General features: G+C 43.5%; 2 non-coding genes across 2 annotated transcripts; one reads left to right on the forward strand and one right to left on the reverse strand.

Annotated features, from left to right (window-relative positions):
- Positions 1-9,424: 9,424 nt before the first annotated feature.
- TRNAL-AAG (transfer RNA leucine (anticodon AAG)) lies at positions 9,425-9,506 on the reverse strand. The gene has a single exon. It is a non-coding gene; the product is annotated as a tRNA-Leu (tRNA).
- Positions 9,507-13,228: 3,722 nt separating this feature from the next.
- Positions 13,229-13,300, forward strand: TRNAP-UGG (transfer RNA proline (anticodon UGG)). The gene has a single exon. It is a non-coding gene; the product is annotated as a tRNA-Pro (tRNA).
- Positions 13,301-13,745: the final 445 nt, after the last annotated feature.

A 13,745-nucleotide genomic window follows, 5' to 3' on the forward strand; every position in this document is an offset into this window, starting at 1 on the left:
AATAAATGTAATATTGTAAGATTAAGTACAGTCTTGTTTAAGCCTGGTATCTCACATGAATATTCAGTAGGATTCTCTGTTTAGTAACTTACTTTTGTAGTCACTCCCATGGTAAGATCTGTAAACTTTTTCTATGCCTGAGAATTTAAAGCCGATTGCATCTCCTTTATGGACGTTGCAAAATGTTTAGAGACTGCGAATGTTGATATTGCCATGGGGTTAATTGCATCAGAACGATGCCATCTTATTCAAACTTTCACTGCATCTGTAGTGCAGCCAACATATTGAATTTTGCACTTAGCGCACTATATTAAGTAAATGACATTTTTTGTATTCCAATTAATAAAATCATGTATTAGAAAACTCAAAGAATTATATTTTGATTGGAAACTGTCACGCTGAAGCTCCGAAGGTAAGTGCAGACTCCATTGGATGGCAGCAGAGTGGAGAGAGGGCTGAAATCCTGCTCAGAGCAGACCAGCAGAACTACAGCAAGGCTACCACCAGGTGGCAGCAGAATGGTCAGACAAGCCGGGTAGATACCAGAGAGTAGCATAGTACCAAGGGAAATTCCAAACACAGAGTAAGAGGAGCAACAAAAGGTCAGTACCGGTCCATAGCAGAAGTATCAGAAGGAAGAGACAGAATCAGGTCAGAGCCAAAGCAGAGGTGAGTACCAGGGGATCCAAACACACAGGAACACACAGAGTCAGGGTGGGAAGAGAGGAATGAACAGACATGGGCAAGGACAGCTAAATGCAGCATGACAAATCAGGGTTTCACCAGAGCCAGCTACACACGCCAAAAGCAGAAAATGTAAGTGACACTGCCTGCAGGATGCAGCGTAGATAAATAGCAGACCCAACACCGGAAAGAGGCAGAGAATATTAACCCCTGACATGACCAGACCAGGAAAGGAGAGACAAAACCCAAAACCTGGTCTGGATCATGACAGAAACTATCTGTTTTTTTATACTAAATCGCATGCCTTGCAATGACTGGCTCCACATTTAAAACAACTTCGTATATTCAGCCATGTTTTCTGTTTGTGAAAATGATTATAATTGCTACTAAAAAGGCTAGGAGATAATATGGAGCCTTTTGATTCAGTTTATTGTCCTGGTTAAGCATGGGTGCATACTTTTTTATAATGAAAACACTGTTGTTGTATTGTGGGCTATATTCCATTGTAAATGTAACAATGGAGTTATTGTTTTTTGTTTCAATGTTTTTCCTTTTTGTATCCAATAGGTTTTTACGATCTATATTAGATACAATTTTGGCCGCTTTTGTCAAGGACCATTTAGGGTACCCTCTTTGATATAGTCTTTGACATGCTTTTTCTGACTTTTCCATAAATGTGTTTTCATCAGAATAATTTAGTTTATTTTAGATCACTTCTCCAAATGCCATTTTTTTTTTTAGTATGTGGAAGGATGGCATAATAGTGCTGTCAAAATGGAGTTGCTGGCTGTAGGTTTTCTAAAAGGTGATATTTTTTACTCCTTATATTATCCAAAAAATGTATACTATTTTTCTGGAAGGAATATGTAGATGTAAGATTAAAATTGTTGTTATTAATATATTTTAAAAATGCTTCTGCCTCCTCCTGTGTGTCTCTCCACACCAGGAGGAGATCATCAATGAAACGCCCGTACTAGACTATTTTGTGACTATGAGCGTTTTAATCATTGTATAAAAATAATTCCTCCCATCTTGACATGACAATATTTGCCAAAGAGGGAGAGAATCTGGCAACCATGCTTACTCCAGTTTTCTGTAGGAAATACAGATTTTGATTTTCAAAACTAAAATAGTTGTGATTACAAAGGTAATTCACAGCAGACAGCAAAAAATATTTGGTTTCAATATTATAGGAGCTAAAAGTGTCCAGATGGTAAGATAGACAAAGACAATGGAATGTGGGATAGAAGGATAAAGCCCTACCATGTCGCATGAAAGCCATGTGTATTCTTCTAACCATGGAAAGTTGTTCAACAGTGGTGACATGTTTTGTATCTTTAATGTAGCTGGGAGTGTCTTGAATTAAAGGCTGTAAGTAGTGATCCACCCATGCTCCTATTCTTTCTTCCAATGATCCTATACTCACCACTATAGGCCTTAAGGGTGGTGGCAAGGTATTTTTGTGGATTTTGGGGAGCGAATGATATATGGGTATGACATGGTGGTCAGTATGAAGATATTCAGTCAGTTTTTTGTTGATAGATCCTATATGTACTCCTTCTTGTATTAAATTAAAGTGACCAATTAAGTATATAGGAGATAACAGCCAACTTTATTGTGTTACTCAATCACTAGGTCAGATCATGACTGATACGCACATAGAAACGCGTTGATTTTTCCTTCAAGTCTTTTATGTGTACAAGTGCCTGGCACAGTATGAATTTATTCTTTTTAGATAACTAATATAAAAGATACTTTTTATATATAGATAACCCATAGCTTCTTCACTGGATCGTACGGTTTTTCCTTGCTTTTTCTGCTGAGGCTGTTCTGCCCTGATCCGTGTGTGACATTGCATCGGGAAGAACACACCTATGCTGGTAAGCTGACAAGTCCTTTTTTCTTACGTGTTGAGATAATCTTATAAATGTGCCCCTGCTGTGTACTGTGTAATGGTTGTGTCTGACTGTGTAGGGACATGGTCTGATCATACCCCAGCTCATGGGAAGGGAAGGACACAAAAGAGAGTATATAGATAGCACAGAATGGGATCACAGCTGATTCTTTCTGTGAGATAAAACATTTCCTTGCCTGTTTTTAAAAATGTTCTACCTCAAAGAAAGAATCAGCTGTGATCCAGAGCTGCACTATATGTATACTGTCATTTCCATCCTCCCCTGTCCAGGAAATGTGGTATAATCAGGCCATTCAAAATCACAGAGGAAAATCCAGCTCACCACCTGCAATTCCACATTTCTGGAGCACGGATAACACCTTGGCAGGGTGCAACATCCAATGGAGAAAGCAGAAGAATCCAGCACACAGATGAAATCCAAAAAAGTGCATTTTATTATCCAAGGTACATGAAGCAAGGATTAAAATTGTGCGTTCACAAAAAAAAGAATACAGGCATCTTTTGATGCGTTTCGCATGCGCTCTTTCCCCATAATCAGACCATGTTCCTGCATGGTGTGATGCAGTGACCCCTGTTACAGGTAGGGGGAGCTGCATGGTCTTCCCGGAATACGCATGGAGGCATATTGAGACCATAGGAAGCCATGGCAATCGCAGGCATAACTGTGGTGATGAGTCAAAGTCCAGCATTATTGAGAACGGCCAGTATGTGTGTCGCAGAAGAAGATACTATGCACTGTCAGCCTGAGGTAAGGATGTGCTGGGACCTGTAGACCCACAAGTAATGGTGTTGTGTTTGTAAAACTATGAAGGGAGGCTGGCAGGGCTAGTTATGAGAGATGGGCGGGTCAAACCAGCCACACACCCACACACCCATCTAGGGGAGTGGCTACAGCTTGATAATGTGACCAGGGTGAGGGTCACATGTTCCTGTATGGTCTCTGAGCATGGATCTGAATCGTCTGTGCTGAAGGTCCTGGAGAGCCTATGTGTTGGGAGTGCTATCTCCCTGAATAGCACATGGTGGGGCTTTGGACCTGGTGGCCTGGGGTGTTGGACTAATGTCCCGAATAGTACCTGGACAGGCCACACGCCTGTGTGTTGGACGGTCCCAGTTTGGGATGGACGTCCTGAATAGCGCACTGGTGGCCTGGGGTGTTGGACGAAGTCCTGAATAGCACCTGGACAGGCCACATGTCTCTGAGTTGGACGGTCCCGGGTGGGATGGATGTCCTGAAGAGCACAGTGTGATCATGGTCCTGGACCGTCTGTGTTGGAAGCTCCTGTAAGTGGAGTCTTCATAGAGCACCTGAGACCGTGGACCTGGACGATCTGTGTTGGGGAAGCTATGTCCTTCGGTGGGTCTGGACTGACTGAGGTATGCCTGCCAGGCAAGTTGGTGATTCCCGTGAGGCAGCTTTCCCCAGGAGAGAGGACTGACAAGGAGTCAGCAGGTGGAGCAGGAGCTCCGAAAGCTACCTCAATAGACTGTTGGTGCTTATGATGTTCTTTGAACTGTGTGGCAACCCACGGCAACTGGTCATGAGAGGACCAGCGCGTTTAGTTGCCGCAGATTAATGATGCAAGCTAATGATGAAGTAACGGACTATGTGTAAGCCAATGATATGTAACCTGGCTTACGGTGCAGTTTATGCTGTATAAAATAAATTATATGGACTGTTTTTGTGTTTAGAAACCATGCTTGAGTGTTTGAATCCCGTGCCAAGCGAGTATTCCCCCTAGGCGTTAGTGAGCGCTATCTTACAATGGACACAGCCATTACACAGTACACAGCAGTGGCACATTTATAAGATTATCTCAGCACAGGAACATTTTTATAAACGCATCTGTAGAGATCAGCTGGTGACCTAGTCCCTTTGAGGACAGGTGTCTTTCATAACGATAACAAGTTCAATCAGGAGCCATTACTACAGGTAATGAGTGTAGGACAGAGGAGCCTCTTAAAGAAGAAGTTACAGGTCTGTGAGAGCCAGAAATCTGGCATGTTTTTAGGTGACCAAATACTTATTTTCCATCATAATTTGCCAAATAAGTCTTGCAAAATCAGACAAGGTGATTTTCTGGATTTGTTTTCTCATTTTGACTCTCATAGTTGTGGTCTACCTATGATGTCAATTACAGGCCTCTCATCTTTTTAAGTGGGAGAACTTGCACAATTGGTGGCTGACTAAATACTTTTTTTCCCAACTGTAAAAAAAATTTGGTTTTACAAAACGTGATACAGCAGGCTAAATCTGATTTTGAAATAGTTTGGAGCATATCTTCTAAGTTATACAGGCGTCACCCACACTAAAAAAAATTGGTCAGTTACTAGCGTTGTACACTAGGGGACATCTCACTTTGAAATTGTTTGAATCATTTAGTCTTTGTTATAGAGGAATCATCCAAAGTCCCAAAAATATTCCTCGTGTTACTAAAGTCATGCACTAGGGGATTTCTCGCTTTTAAATTGTTTGAGGCCTCATCAAACATCTGCATGGTACCCGGCGGGTGTTTTGTGTTATGCACTGATGTGCCTGTGGGGTAACCATTAAAGTGTGAGCAGCTCAAGCTAATGGAGTAGATAGAAAGTTACGCCCCATCAGGGCTGGATGAGCAGCTCAGACTTCCCCCAAAGAGGTACAAGATGATGGTAGGATGTGGAAGCATGGTGGGGTTTCAAAGTAGGAATGTCCAAGCAGGGAATCTTGGGAGATATAGTTTATGCTAATACACCAGTGGAGATGGAGCATCCAGTTTCTGGAACCTTTGCATGAAAACAAAGACAACATGAGTACGTCTCCCAAAATGAAGGAAAGAAACTGCAAGAAATGAGAGAGAAGGCTTATTTGAATTGTATGGCAGTGACTCATGTTAGATGTAGGGGCGCTGTGTCTTCTCCCCAGGTTGTACATGCAAACGGATGAAGTCCATAGGTATGCATGGGAGTCACGGATTTCCGATCCTGGTTTTCCATGTGGCTGAAGGCCACAGGTTTGTGTGTGGTAAAAGCCCTGCAGTAAGAGGTATGGGTGTGTCAGGTGCACGTCAGTGTCAGTCTGTTGTGTTCTGGTGTGCAGAGCAGAGTCCTGCAGAGCGCTGGCTGAGTGCATGGAGGCACAGGCCAGCAGAGCCAGCACCCAGGGCAGCTGATTGGCCTGGCACCCGCAGCGTACACAGCGATTCAAGTCATCCATGATACTGGTCTCAGATGTGGACAGTCCTGTTCCCGGAGGTGGATATCCTGTGCCCGAAGGAGTCAGATGTGGACACTCCTGTTCCTGGAGGTGGTTGTCCTGTGCCCAAAAGAGACCGATGTGGACAGTCCTGTGCCCGGAGGTGGATGTCCTGTGCCCGAAAGAGGACTAGCATGTGTAACGATTGCAAATAGGTGGATATGGTGCCCGGCTGCTTTCCGGAGGATATCCTGGACTGTACGGCTGTGTGAGTAAAGAGACTATAAAAGATTGTGATACAGCGATGCAGGACACCCACGAGAACTAGTCAGAGGAGGGCTGGCATGTGTAGTGCCTCCAACATATGAGGCTGTGTATATGGAGTCTGTAATATGGCGTGCGGTCGCCCAGGGAAACTGGGCAAGGGAAGTCTGACCCATCTGAAGCCATATGATATGTATTGCTATAAACTGGTGTGAACTGAACACTGATAATATACACTGGAGTTATATGCATTTGTGTGAATTGGACTTTAATGCTGTGAGGAAACACATTAAAGAGACTTTTGTGTTGGAACTTTGTGGGTCACTGCCACTTCACTGCGTACGATGCTACTACAATCTTACAGAATATACATTCAAGCGATCCATGTTTTTTTTTGTAAGTCAGGTAACTCCTTTAATTCTTCATTTATTTTCGGGATTATTTTTTGCATGCATGCAGAAGGTCCCGGTGCATATTGTGACTTCATGACATCCTTAGAGACCCCACATTATAATATGGGGACATTAAATTAGACGATGAAAATCTTCTACGAGAATCAAATTTTCCAGGAAAATCCACAAGAACGGACTAAGTAAAATTTAGCCTGATCCGCTCATTTCTCAAGGTGAGCATTTATTATACATTTCTTAACCTTTTAACCTGACTCTCCATAGTTTAGTAAACTGGTGACCAGATGGCTGCTATTTTGCTGAATTTGTCAATTGCAAAAAAATTGTATTCTGGAGAATTCAATTTTTTGCACAATTGAAGGAAAATTCAATGTCCCAGGAATGTATTCAGTCATCTCTATTGTTGGCCAAATGAAGGTCCATCTCCTTCTGGTATATTGGGAGTTTACAGGCTCTGAGTCTATATGTATGGGCTCCATCTCACATGTGCGAGACTCGGATGAGTCTCGCACGGCAATACCCCGGCGCTGATGCCGGCACAGAGGAGCGGAGTGTGCGGCTGCATGTATTCCTATGTGGCCGCATGCTCCGATCTGAGTGCCGGGTGCAGAGCCGGGTTTTAACCATGCGAGACTCATCCAAGTTGCCCACAAGTGAGAAGGAGCCCTAAGGAGGAGATGCAGAATCCAAAGTAACATGCCAAGAATCTTTTTCTGACAGCTTCAGGTAGAGGCATTTATCTGGAAATGTCCATTAGGTCTACTAATAATCATTGATAAGCCACTCATTAGCTGGGATGTAGCTCAGGTGGTTCAGGATCTCAGGGTAGATGCCCAAGTTCCAGGTTCTTTAACTATGTGACCTCCAGATGAACCTGCAGCTGCTCTCCAGGATTGTGCAGATCCCAGCAATTCATCAGTAAAGGTAAATAAACCATTAACAGGTAACTGATACATTGGAAATAAACCCCAGAAAAAAACCTTACCTTAAAGGGCACCTGTCACCCCGTTTTTTGAAGATGAGCTAAAAATACCGTTAAATAGGGGCAGAGCTGGGCCTTACATTAGTGTCTTTGTGTGCCTTTATAACCTACCTAAGCTGCCGAAATACCTTTGTAAAGTCGCCGTTTTCTGCTGTCACTCTGGTCTGGTCCTATGGGCGTGGTGACAGCGCTGTTTCTCCCCCAGAATCCTGCTCATCATTACGTTGGTGGCGTAGTGGTGTGCGCATGTCCAAAGCGAAGATCCACTGCCCAGGAGATTCAAAACAGCGCGGTCTTCGCTATTCGCCGTTTACCGGTGGGCGCGGCCATCTTTCCTGTGGCCGCGCGTGCGCAGATGGAGCGCTCTGCTGCCCGGGGCTTCAGGAAAATGGCCGCCGCGATCTCCATCTGCTCACGCGCAGAATCCGGAAGAAAACGGCGACTTTACAAAGGTATTTCGGCAGCTTAGGTAGGTTATAAAGGCACACAAAGACACTAATGTAACGCCCAGCTCTGCCCCTATTTAACGGTATTTTTAGCTCATCTTCAAAAAACGGGGTGACAGGTGCCCTTTAACTATTTGAGTTACAGATCCAAAAACTGACATCCAAATGAAGCCTCATTTAGAGAGTCGTAGTTTAGTCACATTTCCACATCTGTATCATGGACACAAATACTATAAACTATGCTGTCTGAACAAGGCCCTACGCAGAAAAACACGTTCAGCTTCTTAGAGAGGATCCTCTCCAAAATCTCCATAAAAACTGCTTCAAAAACTCTTGTAGGCCATGATTTTGTTTGGAGAGGAAACTCAACGTTTTTAAAGAGTTTTGAGATTTGAAGGAGGATTTTGAGAGTTTCGACCCAGTTTCAGCACCAAAAACTTCTTAAAAAACATAAGGATAAAGGCACACAACATTCTGAGTTTTAGTAAGGAAGCTGTTTCAGTAATTGATGGTCTTTTTCCTGAAGTACCTTTGCTGGAGGCTTTACGATCGTTTGCTGCTTTTTTTTTTTACTATAGCGGTGAGCATCTTCCTACCAGAAGTTGCCCGAAAAATGACGATGTTATTTCTTTAAACCACTTTACGGTTTTCGAACCCTGAAGCACGGAAAAGAAGTAACACAAGACTGAAAATTTATTTTTTACATGACTGTGTATTATTTTTTACTGTTTACTATGGGTTTTGCAGGGCTTTTTCATGGGTGTTCCCTTTAAAATACATCATGTGCACATTATTATTATTATTATTATTATTATTATTCATTTTTATAGCGCCATTTATTCCATGGCGCTTTACATGTGAAATACGGGGCAAATATAGACAAATACATTAAACATGAGCAAAAAACAAGGCACACGGGTACATAAGGAGGGAGGAACCTGCCCGCGAGGGCTCACAATCTGCAGGGGATGGGTGATGATACACTATGGCTTTTGTGCACACAGAGAAGATTTGCATTTTTCTTTCAGAGCAGAAACTGTCAAGAAGCTCTCCAAATCCTCCTGAAAAATGCAAAACTTCTCAAAAACTTGGAGTTTCTGCTGACTTTCCTCTGATAAAAACTCAGCAAAGTGACTGTGTGCACATATTGTTTCTGCTCCAAAAACTCCTTGAAAAGATCTATACACATAACCTTACAATAGAAATTAATAGGAAATCATTTATGCATTTTTGATAGCAATCTTTTTTCTTCTCAGATATTTTAGGATTGAACCTGCTACTAAATAACTCCTTAAAAATCTCTTGTGTGCACATGGCCTAAGTCTGTGAATTCTGTGTGGTTATACTGCCACCTACTGGAGGACCGGTGCATAAACTGGAAAAATACTTCATTGAATGTAAATACAGATTGTAGATATCTGACCACTTTCGTGTGATAGGTAAAAATTGTGTAAGTTATATTGTAATAATAACTAAGTTTGTAGTTATTAACTAAGATTGTAGACTGAAATATGATCAGTTACAGTAATCATTGCTATAAAATAATTCTGGCAGCGGTGGGATTCGAACCCACGCCCCCGAAGAGACTGGAGCCTTAATCCAGCGCCTTAGACCGCTCGGCCACGCTACCTGCTGTCAGACTTATGTTGTGGGTGTTTTGCTGTAAAAAAAGAAAAATTGCTGATGTTGAATCTGTATTCACTGAACTCATTAAAAGACACAGGACACCTGAAACTATCCCCAAAAAATTAATATATATCAGTGATATAAAATAAAATAAAATAAAACATACAATGTGAGGGTTGTCAGTGGGAACCACTGCAGAGAAGAGACCAAAACCAAAGTAATACAGAACAAAAGACTACCAGAAAGTACACAGGCAAGAAAATAATTAAAATATGCCTTTATTTATAAAAATGGCAATAGGTTACATAAAATAGAAAAAGACAAAAGTGTGCAAGAGCAGGACTAGACAGAGTATAATTATTCACAGCAACCCCAGAATACCTCAATAAAGGGATTATTTTTTATATATTGCTCGGCTGTGCATACCATATGGTGCAAAGAATTATTAAAACATGATATAAAATGTGTAAAAAAATCAATCAATCAATCAAAAAATCAATCACCACAATAAGGTGCTGGTGTGCATCAAAAAAACAAAGCCTAAAAAGTACTATGTGTACCAAGAATTCAATCAATGATTAATCATAAAATAGATTAATAAAGTGCTAGAGGGCAAAGACCATCAATAAGGGTCAAACATTGTGCAAAATAAACAAAAACACAAGTGTGAAACAATTGCGGAAAAATTATGTAAGATAAAGGAAAGTTTTCCGAAACGCGCGTCGGGTGTGCGCAGGCACGGGACCCAGCTTACTCCCCAGGTATATAGTATATATTGCTGTGCTATCTTAGGAGACAAGGTGTAGTAACTGTTTTACTTCTCCAAGTGCGATAAAAACTGATGACCAGGGGCGTAATGAATGTGGTCGCAGAAGTCGCTACAGGCCCATGCGGATGGGGGGACACCGACACAGCTCAAACTTCAACTGGATGTGCTTATTTTGATGCACATTCAGCTGAAGTGTATGGTGGTGCAGACACTGACACTGACAGGTTAGAATTGAATAGATGGAATAGATATATATACATAGAATGCATATATATATGATGTCAGTGACACACGCATACTGTATATATATATAATATGTGTGTGTGTGTCACTGACATCTATATTTACCATATATGAATTCTATGTGTATATATCTATTCTATCTATTCTAAAGCTGTGAAATTTCTGTACACGGCACATGAATTGCCACCTTTTGTTCTATTTATCTAATCTATCGCTATTATATAGAGAGAGTATTATATATACCGTATTTTCCGGCGTATAAGACGACTGGGCGTATAAGACGACCCCCCAACTTTTCCAGTTAAAATGTAAAATCTCCTTAAAAGTCGGGGGTCTTCTTATAAACCGTGTCGTCTTATAGGACCGGTAACTAATGTGCCTTTTGGGGGGGGGGGAGTGGGCCTGATGATGACGAGGGGGCGTCTCACAGGAAAGTGAGTATCCCCCATTACCTCATTGTATCGCTGCAGCGTGGGGTCTCTGCTGGGAGCGGCGGCTGCTGCTCCTCATTGTGCAGCGTGGGTGCTGTGCTGTGGCGGCTCCTCTTCTTCAGTGTGGGGCCTCTGTGCAGCTGGGCGGCGGCGGCGGCGGCTTATCTTCAGGCAGTCGGGGCTCCTCCGGTATCTCCTTAAAGCCCGGAGGCCCTGCCGGCAACTCCATCGGTGCAATGCAGTGGCCTTCAGGAACATGGCCGCTGCTCAGATTCAGATCTCGTCCCGAGATCTCGGGAGACGAGATCTGAATCTGAGCAGCGGCCATTTTCCCGGAGACAGCTCCATTGCTGCTATGCGGTGGCCCGGCCGCTGGGGGCTGCGCATGCTCAGATTCAGATCTCTGAATCTGAGCAGCGGCCATGTTCCCGGAGGCCACTGCATTGCACCGATGGAGTTGCCGGCAGGGCCTCCGGGCTTTAAGGAGATACCGGAGGAGCCCCGACTGCCTGAAGATAAGCCGCCGCCGCCGCCCAGCAGCATTGAGGCCCCACACTGAAGAAGAGGAGCCGCCGCCCCACGCACAGCACAGCAGCCGCCGCCGCTCCCAGCAGAGACCCCACGCTGCAATGATACAATGAGGTAATGGGGGATACTCACTTTCCTGTGAGACGCCCCCTCGTCGTCATCAGGCCCACTCCCCCCCCACCCACCATATACACCCGGCAATGCGATACCCGGCGTATAAGACGACCCCCGACTTTTAAGATGATTTTCAGGGGTTAAAAAGTCGTCTTATACGCCGGAAAATACGGTATATATAATGTTTTGAAGAATATTTCCTTTGAAAATGATGTGTAAATGGCATAGAGCAATTCTTTACGTATAAGCTCATGTTAAAATCTCATTGCAGTCGCATAGCAATCCCACTGCACTCGGATGTAGATCGGATGATAGGTGTCAAAAATCAGATTGTACTTGCATGACGCTCGCATTAAACTCGTGCGACTCTCAGCAGGGAGACTCGGACCACTTTCTCGTATGTTTAGTGTGACTCCGGCCTAAGAGATTTGACCCTACTGACAGATAACCTGTAAGGCTCGTGAAACACAAATATTAACGAATAGAGCTCAGCAAAGAGGCACACACATTACCAGCTTAGATACATGGCAGTGTACCTCTAGGGATAAAGAAAAATATCACGGACTCTTGAAATCTCTCTTAAGCTTCTCCCATAACCTTCCTATGATTAAGGAAGATTTCTTCTTTTGAGGAGGTGGTAAACTGGATGTGGTGTGAGTAAGTCCTTGAACATGGCCCATGACTAGTGTTGAGCGATACCGTCCGATACTTGAAAGTATCGGTATCGGATAGTATCGGCCCATACCCGAAAAGTATCGGATATCGCCGATACCGATACCCGATACCAATACAAGTCAATGGGACACCAAGTATCGGAAGGTATCCGGATGGTTCCTAGGGTCTGAAGGAGAGGAAACTCTCCTTCAGGCCCTGGGATCCATATTACTGTGTAAAATAAAGAATTAAAATAAAAAATATTGATATACTCACCTCTCCAGAGGCCCCTGGACATCACTGCTGGTAACCGGCAGCCTTCTTTGCTTAAAATGAGCGCGTTTAGGGCCTTCCATGACGTCACGGCTTCTGATTGGTCGCGTGCCGCTCATGTGACTACCACGTGACCAATCACAAGCCGCGACGTCATTCTCAGGTCCTAAATTCCTAGAATGAGGAGTTTAGGGCCTGAGAATGACGTCACGGCTTGTGATTGGTCGCGTGGCGGTCACATGAGCGGCACGCGACCAATCAGAAGCCGTGATGTCATGGAAGGCCCTAAACACGCTCATTTTAAGCAAAGAAGGCTGCCGGTTACCAGTGGTGATGTCCAGGGGCCTCTGGAGAGGTGAGTATATCAATATTTTTTATTTTAATTCTTTATTTTACACAGTAATATGGATCGGATACCGATTCCCGATACCACAAAAGTATCGGATCTCGGTATCGGAATTCCGATACCGCAAGTATCGGCCGATACCCGATACTTGCGGTATCGGAATGCTCAACACTACCCATGACTCCAGATGAAAACTGTAACCTCATTATAGTCAGTGAGGTGCATCAGGTGTCATAAGTGTCCTGTGTATGAGAAATCCGTGACTGATTGTGAGTACTAAGGTAAAAGCTCATGACATGTCAGGACAAGAACAGGTGACTGACAGCTGTGCAAATACAGTAACAAGATCTCAGCAGCTGAGACCAGTTGGCTCGTTGGTCTAGGGGTATGATTCTCGCTTTGGGTGCGAGAGGTCCCGGGTTCAAATCCCGGACGAGCCCAATTTTTCTTCAGTTGCAGGGAAAATCAAAGCTTTTCTTCATTCAAGTGACTTACTTCTACGTAAAAATCAGTATTATTATAGTACTAGATGGTGGCCCGATTCTAACGCATCGGGTATTCTAGAATTTGCATGTCCACGTAGTATATTGCCCAGCAACGTAGTATATTGCACAGGCCACTTAGTACATTGCACAGGCCACATAGTATATTGCACAGCCACATAGTATATAGCACAGGCCACATAGTATATAGCACAGCCACGTAGTATATTGCATAGCGACGTAGTACATAGCACAGGCCACGTAGTATATTGCCCAGGCACGTACTATATTGCCCAGCCACGTACTATATTGCCCAGCCACATACTATATTGCCCAGCCACATACTATATTGCCCAGCCACGTAGTATGTTGCCCAGCCACGTACTATATTGCCCAGACATGT

Source organism: Ranitomeya variabilis, chromosome 5 (genome assembly GCF_051348905.1).
Source record: "Ranitomeya variabilis isolate aRanVar5 chromosome 5, aRanVar5.hap1, whole genome shotgun sequence".
In the NCBI taxonomy this organism is placed as follows: domain Eukaryota; kingdom Metazoa; phylum Chordata; class Amphibia; order Anura; family Dendrobatidae; genus Ranitomeya; species Ranitomeya variabilis.